Consider the following 10000-nt stretch of genomic DNA (forward strand, 5'->3'; position numbering starts at 1 on the left):
GCCAGAATAAAGGGACTTGTGGGCAAATTATTTTCAATCTTACTTTATACTCACTTTGTTGGTCGATTAAGCAAACCTTCACAGAGAAAAAAAAATAGGAATTTGAGAAAACTACGAAGACCATTCACATTTAAAGTGATAAACACAGTCATAGGTTCATGCTCTTTATTTAGTCTAGAATAGTACATTTGTATATAATGCCAACTGGTCTGGAAAAAAAACCTTTCTGTAAAAACCTTTTTCCAGGTACTCAATCAGTATATTACTAGAGCCCAGATGTCCCCAACTAATGGCGACTAAGTTCAATCCTCTGTTTCCGTAAAGTATTTTAAGTTACCTTACGTAGGTTCCTTTTTTACAGAAGCTCAGAGAAGATTACGTAAACTAGTTAAGCGTTTTGGCGTCGATTTAGACAATAAGCTCGCTTTTTCTTCATTTTAAGATCCGCAACATGTTCAGTGTGAAGTGTATAAATTCACTTGTGCAGGATGTAATGCCTGTTTCATCGGGAAAACATTCCGACACATTTCGACGCGCATTCGTGAGCATCTGAGATAGGAAAGTAAGTACTTCTCACATTTTCCAATATTTGCAACACTCTGAGGAATGTCGAGGACTCTGTTCTGAGAGCTGCTTCTCAATCTTAGGTACGGTACCTAATCGTTTCCAGTTGTTTCTCAAAGAGGCTGCTCATATCCGCTGGGAGAATCCCAGTCTAAATAGGGAGCGAAAGCATGCGGAGCTAACTCTATCTTTTTAGTTACATTTAGCAAATTGATGTCAGTTTTTCATGCGTCTGTCCTGGTATTGATCATGAATTTCGTCATAACATTGTCAAAGTAGCAGTGGATCCACTCAGCTATCGCCTCGTGGATCCGCAGGCTACTTTGACGATCGATATCGCGTCATTATTGCATAAATTATAAATTTATGTGTCTGTTCACTTATTGGCAGACTACTTTGACGATCGATATCGCGTCATTATTGCATAAATTATAAAATTATGTGTCTGTCCGCGTATTGGCAGACTACTTTCACAATCGGTATCGTGTCATTATTGCATAAATTATAAATTGATGTGTCTGCCAGTGTCTGTCCTCTTATTGACAATAAAAATTAGCCAATGAGCGCGGGAGAATTTTAAAGTCATTGTACAATTCAAATTCGCACTGTAACGAACACTTGCAACTGAAGATGATCGATGATCGATCGAAACATGTCTTGTAAACTCAACGTAATTGTCCATTTTTTACGAATAATGCCAATTCTGGATGGTTTTAGTATCTCGGTTCTTAGATTACGTACTAGTTGTGACAAGTTCTTTGATTGATTGATTGATTGATTGATTGATTGATTATTGATTGATTGATTGATTGATTGATTGACTGATCGATCGATGCATTGATTGACATCTCCCACGAATTATGTGTCTTCCTTGTGAACTGAATGCTTGATAAACTTGCTCGATTGTCCTCTCACACGACCAGACAATAATGGTCAAATTTCGATATACAGAATACGTATGAGGTTAACATTTGAACGGTATCAGGACTTGCTGGGATCGAAAATCGACTTGAATAGACTTGAGTGATTGTCACCTAAAGAATTATTAATTATATTTCCAGCTTAGATGAATACATTTTTCCGTGAGAGATCACGTTAAGGCGATTTTATAATACAAACTGGATGTGCTATAATAAGAGATCGCGTTTGTAGCATCGCATCTTCATGAAGGAAGAGGATAACTAATTCCAATAAAAGTTGTTTACCTTGTGTATGTTTTACGTTGTTTTGATGCTTCTGTGGTCTTTTTGACCGATAAACGTTCTCCCAGGCTTGAAAATGCATGGATGGAGATCTAAAGCACTTGAAGGTAAACAAAATAATATGATCTCGCTGAAGTTTTTAAAAGGCAACTGCCTGAACAATTCAAGGTTTATCACCGCAACGTAGCATTTCTGCTACGCGACTCCACTACCGTGAGGCTCTTGTGGTAGATACGTAGTTGCCACAGAATAACATCGACCTAGGCAAGCAATTTCATGAAAACAGGGGTTTTTTGGGGTCGCTCAGTCTCGCGGGCGCATAAAAACTACCATAGGTACTTGTTATCTCTGACTTCACCGTCGTTGAACTGCTGTCACTAAGTAAACACGCATATAGAGCGCTTTACGATTCAGTCATGATATAAGTCACGAAATAGACATATACTATGTCAGTTGTCTGAACTACCTTATGTGACAGTATGCTAAATGAAGAGGGTAGTAGCCTAACATAATTGGGGGAAAGGAAGTAGTTGTTGTTTCATGACACGCTGTTGCCGAGAGGGTAGGCTTGCAAAGCCAATTATACTGTAAAATTTAATTAAACAGCGCAAGCATGTTCTTAAGGGGGATCTTTCTTAACTTCAGTCCTGTTGCCAAGAACGAAATTCTGCCAGCGAACTGTCAGCAGTGTTTTCGTGGGACAAGTGGCGCCCGCCGACCGACCACCAATACGACGGGAAATAAGAAAATTTTAACTCTCTGAAAAGCTGAGTAAAATACTTTTATCAAGTATCCATGATCCTTTGTTTATGTTCTTGTTTGGGAGATCATGTCTTTTTGAGATTTAAACGCTTTGCTAAGGCGTGGTTTGAAGGCCCTATCAGCTTTCGTTTGTGCTGTCGAAGAGATGACCAGAAAAAAATGCGAACTGTCAGTCGGTGGGTACAGTGACTGTTCAAGAACTCAATATATAAATTTTGAGCAAGAGCCGATACAACGTAGATCTGATTAAGCAATGTACTGTATTTAGGCTGGCCAAACCAAGCCTTCTTCAGGTACAATGAGAGTTCACATTGGATTGCTTCTATGTACATATACATAACAAATGGATGTTGACGTAACTTGAGTAAGAGCCGATACAATGTAGATTTGATTTTAGTGGTGTACTATATATCGGCTGGCCAAATCAGGCTTCTTCAGGTACAATGAGAGTAAAAAGCCCCTATTCAGACAAGAATGGTTACAGCACTGTTATTTTCAGATGATGGGAAAGAAAAAAATCACCCGCATCATCCTAGGTATCGGATTATCGTCTTTTAACTTATGGTAACTTATGGGTTCAACAAAGACAGAGAAGGAATCGAAAAGTGCATAAGTCACGAAAATAGACAGGTCTGTTGGAAACGTGCTTGAGTTTCAACAAAATGAGCCTCAAAATCAGCAAAAACTTGTGACGCTGATGAATAATAAAGTAGCTTCTATTTCCAAAAGATGGAATTACTTGGTGATAAATAACCTCGATTAGGACAGTAAATTATTGACTTTGCAGAAACAATGGTCAACCTCAAGAGTTGGGCGATTGTGATCTTTGTGTCGAATTCGCACATTTTTGCCAAACTTTGTTACACTTGAAAGAAAAAGAAAACTGTCAAAAAACAGAAACCCGGTATCTTGCCATCATTTGACACAGATGTTTCACTGTTTCGCTAGTAACTTGATCACGGCGCCCGCTGAATTCGATGTCACTTTCGATTTTGCGACTTACTTGTGCAGCCAAAAGTACAATAACAAAATTGAGCGTAGCAAAACCCTCCCAAAATGTTTTTCGCTGATGGTAACTTTTTATATTCGGAGTGCAAAATTAATGTTGTTTTCATGTCGTAAATTTTGTTGCTTCTGCTCTTCCTAAAAACCGTGTATCAATGCTTATTTACTTTTAAATCAATATTTGTTTTGCATAAAGTAAGCTAAGAAAATCCGTTTCTTGCTTAGTTCGCATTTTTGAGCGTTAAAATCGAATTTTCGGTCGGATTTTTTTTAGGTTACCCATCCAGATATTAACCCCACCGGACAGGGTAAACTTCAGTGACGTTTTGTATTACAAAGCTGTCAGACGCTCAGAGTGTCACTTAAACATGTGGTGGAAAGAAGTTGTGAGGGAACTTGAAAATGATCAACATGTAAGCCTGGAAGCCAATGTTCCGCGATTCCCTTTTTTCTTCAATCTTTCTGGGTTAAGTACTTTGCTAGTAGCCACATGTCTTCTCAGGGGGCTATTTACCTAAGATTTCTACCATGGCACTACAATGATATACAATACCAAAACAATATCTTGTACTGTTAGAGCTACAATCAGTGGCATAAGTCTTGGGACAATCACCCTTTGAAGTTGGTTTTCTTACTGACTTTGAATAATTGTCGTATGAACGTGTGAGGCAAAGGGCCTCTGCTGGTACGACTTCTTGGAAACCCCTAAAATTGTCTTAATGACCCCCGACTTGAAAAAATTGCCTGGGGCGCTGCCGTTGAATACCACCCAATTTAGTCCCTTCTGTTTTTAAGTAACACGCACCACAGGCAACCCAGTGTACGCTTATGGAGCGTCTGGTTTTTTCAAGTAGGGCGTCACCCAAATGTCGTGCCAACTGAGGCCCTTTGGCTCACTTGTTCAATTTTTTTATAATGTCTTCTCCCATTTTGAGGTCTTTAAGTTTATTCAGTTTAAAGATAACAAAACACGCTCTTAAGTAGAATTCAAAGTGCTCGTGATCACCTTGTGTCAACTGAATGAACGTCAGGAAAGAATGTTAATCGTTCGTCGTTTTCAAAGTAAAAAACGTTATTTTTAGCCAAGAAACGTCCATCTTTGGTTTTTTGATTTTGTTGTAATATTTAACTGAATATTTTACATTTCATTTGTCAGGTCAGGAATCCTTCTTTGTCGGGTTCCTGAGAATCGTATCTATTTTGACTTCAGGGTGAACTATTTACACAATCATGAGGTTGAGCGGCCATGTAATTGTAAATCTAAACATCTATGAGATACAAAAACAGATTTGCGATGATTCGCAAGTTCACAATGCTGACAAGCACAATAGCTTCCCTATTTATTAGTCCATGCCAATCTTAACGATATACCAGCATGCGGCGGGAGCTGATTTTTGTTTTGTGAACCTGTTCGTTGCTTGACAAACTTCCAACTGTGAATTGATTTGTGCTTACTGTAGTGACAGTGTTCTCATGAAATGGTGAGTAAAAACTCGCTTTCCGTCAGTTGTTTATTTCAGAGTGTAAATCGCGGATAATTTGTAGATTTTTACAGCGTCCTCTTGTCGCTTGTTATACCAGATGAGAATAAACAATTGCAAGTGCTGTGAAAATTGGGTGTCAATAAATCGAATGTTGTGTTCCAGATAGCTTTGAGCGTGTACTTTATTTCCCGAACAAGCACAATGCTAACAAGCACAAAAGCAAAAGAAATGGTTAGTAAATATGACGTTTTTTACTACCTGAATATTTTGGGGTCAGCGTAAAGCGATATATTGTTGAAAAAATATCCGTAATAAGGAGCTATGTCACTCAAATGATGTAATTTCATGACAATCAAAATTCGCAAAAAGCATGATAAACTTAGTCGAGTAATTCTTAGCAATAAATTGGATTAACCAGAAAGTTAAAGAAATACTGTTAGCTTCCCAAGTAAACTTCATTTTACACTATAATGACAAAACATATCTTTTTCTGAGAGGAAAAATTCCTGTCTCCTCGCGTATCACATTTCAACACACGTATGCAAATTTGTTAAGCTCGAATATTACCCAACATGATGAATTCAAAACGGCCACCTTTTCCAGCGAAAATTTATTGAAACAAACAACATATTTGCTATTAGAGGCAAAAACAACCCTTCCTATTTCATTGCATGCGTGAAGACAAGAAACCCAACCCTGTCAAATTACCATACGCAACAAAATAAATTTCACCGGAATCAAACCCTTTCCTGAAGAGCCTTTCCTTAAATAATGAAGCACAAAACAGACGAAAAGCTTTCTTTCAAATAATTATTGGCTATCATATTTCCAGTTATTTTTTTACCTGAAGACTGTGCAGAGTTGAGTACAAATAAATACAAATAGCCAGGCAACAGAGATCACAGATCCACTAAAGGTGTTCGATTCCTTCTCTGTCTTTGCTGAACCCATAAGTTACCAGAGAGTTTTCCATTTGGTTTCAGTGTTGTACATGATAATACCACATTTGGTAAAATATTAGAAATGCAGCTCACTTTGATTTCGGCTCGACGGGCGAATGATTGTTGTCGAAGTTCATTATTCGTCGCTTTTAAGATTCCAGATATTGTTTTCCACCGCCTGCCTTGTTTATCCAATTGACGTTCCATTCTTGAGCTCCATAGTGGTATATTTTGATTAAAGATGCACTAAAACGCTATTCGCGTTAAAATGACTTTCGACGCCATTGCAAGTTAATTAAATGTTCTCCTGTGTGCATCAGAGAAATTTACACATTTCTCCTCCCCCCCCCCTCCCCCTTGAAACCCATCAAAATACGCGCAGAAGACTCTACACACAAAGACGCTACATAGCAGGGGAGGGACAGGAGAGACTTTTCATGACACGGAAAAGAAAAATAACAAAATACGGAGAAATGAAACGCAGATTCCTACTGGGTTTGGCAACTCAGTAATTAATGTTTCTGAGGAATAGTTTGAAAAGGCTTCGTCCCTTTCAGAAGAAGTTCACGCATTGACCCTCCCAGGGGAGAACTACACAGCGCCGATTGGCTCCTAAGTAGCGCGCACGTCATTTCCAGAAGACAGTTTCTTATCAAAGGGAAAGCAATGTGTGGCTTGTTTCAGTAGAAGCTCGTGGGGGAGAAAACACGTGACGACGCCCTGTGAGTGTCAGCGTAAGAGGCTATGCCCATCAAATTTCACACCTTTCAAAAGTTACCGCTTTAATACCTTGCGGGCTTTGCTGTTGTGATCTCAAGACTTGTGGTGTTTCAAAATGATGAGAGTCATTTGTATTGATCATGTTTACGTAATCATTGCAATCAGTCTTCTCCTCATTCCTCAATCAAGTAAGTCAAATATTTAAGGTGCTGTTACACTATGAAATGTTTCATGCAACTGTCTATGAGCGGCCGCCGTCACCGCCGAAAATACGAAGTATGTCAAAAGGAATAGAGCAATATGAACTGGTTTATTGGCGCAGTGCAGAACAGACTAAATGATTTAGAAATGATGCAGCCTAAATACAAGTAGTCTTGTTGGCCTTTGTCAAATGGTTCACTCAAACAATGAATGAAATAGTGAGCTAGGAGATTCTCTTGTCATTACTATTAAAACGGAAAAGACTAACTGAAACCGTTTCATGGAAATGAAAATCGGTTCATCTTCCAAACGCGAACTGGTATAGTGTACCAACAATCAACAAACGGTCCGGTATGATGTTGCCAAATGGATTGATTACCTTAACCTAACGTGGTTCATACCATCGATGTTCAATGTAATATGAAACGGTTTAACGAAAGGTCACTTGATTTAGTGTCATTACAAATGCTTCATCGAAACAACAAATGACTCGGAAAGGAACTCATGTGGTACAGATATGAATCAACCTAAAATGAAATGGTTTATGCAAAGGACAAATGGTTTGCCCTAATGTGAAATGTATAACGAAAAAAACGCAAGTGCTTCAAAGTACTGACAAATGATTCAATGTAATCTACCCTGCGAGCAGTTGCTCTCGGGAAGTGTAGGCGAAACCAACTACTCGCGGGGTAATGTAATCTGAAACGGTTAAGCAAATGGACGATTGATTTAGCGTAATCACAATAACAAATGGTCTGTAAGGAACTGAAATCATACTGTCCACTAACAAACGAATCGACCTAAAATGAAATGGTTTGCCCTAATGTTAAATGAAGTAGAGAAAAAACAAATGGTTTCGGGAAATAACAAACGATTTAATCCTTCGCGTGACATGGATACTTCGCCGAACCGCCAAAAATACAAATGTGAAATGGAAACAGCGAAGTCTGAGATGTGGGGTCTGACGTCAAGATCTGACATTTGGCGCGAAAGCAGCTTGTTTACAATCGGGATCTCACCAGCCTTTTGTACATCCAGTTTGCTTCAGCTGATTTCCTGTTCCACATGTTTAATGCCTTAATTAAAGAGTTTTCTCGTAGAGCTCCATAAAGGTATATTTTGTTTAAGGATCCACCAAAACACCATTTGTGTTTCGATGACCTCGACGCCATTGCCGGTAAAATTACATATTCTACTGTGTCCACCAGAGAAATCTAAACATTTCTCCTCCCCCCTGAAACCCATCAAGATACGCGCAGAAGACTCTACACACAAAGACACTACTTAGCAGGGGAGGGAAAGGACAGACGTTTTATGACACGGAAAAATAATAATAATAAAAATACGGAGAAATGAAACGCAGATTCCGACTGGGTTTAGCAACCCAGTAATTAATGTTTCTGAGGAATCTTTTGAAAAGGCTTCGTCCCTTTCAGAAGAAGCTGACGCATTGACGCTCCCAGGGGAGATCTACACAGCGCCGATTGGCTCCTAAGTAGTCCGCACGTGATTTCCAGGTGACAGTTTCTTATCAAAGGGAATGGAATGTGTGGCTCGTTTCAGCAGATGATCGTGGGGAAGGAACGCGTGACGACGCCCTGAGAGCGTCAGCGTAAGAGGCTATGCCCTTCCCTGCCCATAAAATTTCACGCATTTCAAAGGCTACCGTTTTAATACCTTGGAGCCTTTGCTGTTGTGATCTTAAGACTTGTGGTATTTTAAAATGATGAGGGTCATTTGTATTGATCATGTTTACGTAATAATTGCAGTCAGTCTTCTCGGCATTCCTCAATCAAGTAAGTCAAATATTTAAGGTGCTGTTACACTATGAAATGTTTCATGCAATTGTCTATGGGCAGCTGCAGGGCGGCCGTCATCGCCAAAAATACGAAGTATGTCAAAATGAATAGAGCAATGTGAACTGGTTTATTGGCAAATTGCAGAACAGACGAAATGATTTAGAAATGATGCAGCCATAATACATGTAATCTTGTTGCCTTTTGGCAAATGGTTCACTCAAACAAAAAAAGAAATGGGAAGCTAGGAAAATCTCTTGTCATTACTATTAAAACGGACAAGACTAACTGAAACCGTTTTATGAAAATGGAATCGGTTCATCTTCCAAAAGCAAACTGGTATAGTGTGTCAACACTTAACAAACGGTTCGGTGTGATGTTGCTACGTGGCTTACTTTAACCTAACGTGGTTCATACTATCGATGTTAAATGTAATATGAAATGGTATAACGTCTATTGGTTTAGTGTATCAAGACGCCTATAAGGGAGTTAACAAAAATTGCCCAGTTGCAGTGAACTACAACCACGGGTGAACTTCGGGAGATGGGGACAGATTACCAGAAAGATATTTAAAGAAAACAGACTAGTATTATAGTGATACAAACCACAGACATTAACGGGAAACAGGCTATTTATGGATACGGGATACTTAGATTCCTCCCTCCCCTAATGGGGCCTCAACAATCAGCACAGCAATACTATCACAATTTACTTTACTATAGTTTTTTGAAAAATGTCGAGGTAAAAAGGTGAAATTTCTTTGGAATACTGACTGAAGATCGGCCGCTTCATTCTTTTGCTTTGCTAGAGTGTATGTCTTTTTATTTGGTTGTTTAAGGCTTTTTTACTAATATTCTCTTCGTTTTTGATTTCTGTACTAGGAGGGATGGCTTTATTTTTTTTGTCGCATGTCATTGACTTAACTTATCAAATACCATCAAATTTGATGTGAGGCTAGGTGTCTACTTAAGAATTATTCCACAAGAGTGCGGTTGATATGAGAGAGACCACTGAGTATTGTCCCCACAAAAGACTTCTGATCATATATTTTTAAAATTATTTTTCTTTGCTTGATTTCATTGCTGTTTTTGGTTGTTAAAGGCCTTTTTCCAATCTGCTTTCCCAGTTATCTGATTCCTGTTTTGGGAGGAGTGGTAATGGAATCCCCAAGCAGTGCTGTTGCTAAGCGGGTCATGTGAGCGTTCTGAGCTGGATTGCCACTTCTGTTTCTTTTCACGATTTATTTATTTGTCTTTTACATAACCGATTATATATATATGTTAATTTACAGTCTTTCATCTCCCCGAAAGGGTAGGAGATGAAAG

At 38.8% G+C, this 10000-nt stretch overlaps 1 protein-coding gene across 1 annotated transcript in view; it reads left to right on the forward strand.

Moving 5' to 3' along the window:
* The window catches only part of LOC137983206 (tyrosine-protein kinase receptor Tie-1-like), a 22727-nt gene extending 20958 nt beyond the window's left edge, over positions 1-1769 (forward strand). The window contains exon 18 of the mRNA XM_068830396.1: positions 1-1769. This exon is cut by the window's left edge and continues 90 nt beyond it. The gene's annotated coding sequence lies outside the window, so the exon portion shown is untranslated.
* The last annotated feature ends 8231 nt before the right edge of the window (positions 1770-10000 follow it).

This window comes from Montipora foliosa, chromosome 13, assembly GCF_036669935.1.
Source record: "Montipora foliosa isolate CH-2021 chromosome 13, ASM3666993v2, whole genome shotgun sequence".
NCBI classification, from domain to species: Eukaryota; Metazoa; Cnidaria; class Anthozoa; order Scleractinia; family Acroporidae; genus Montipora; species Montipora foliosa.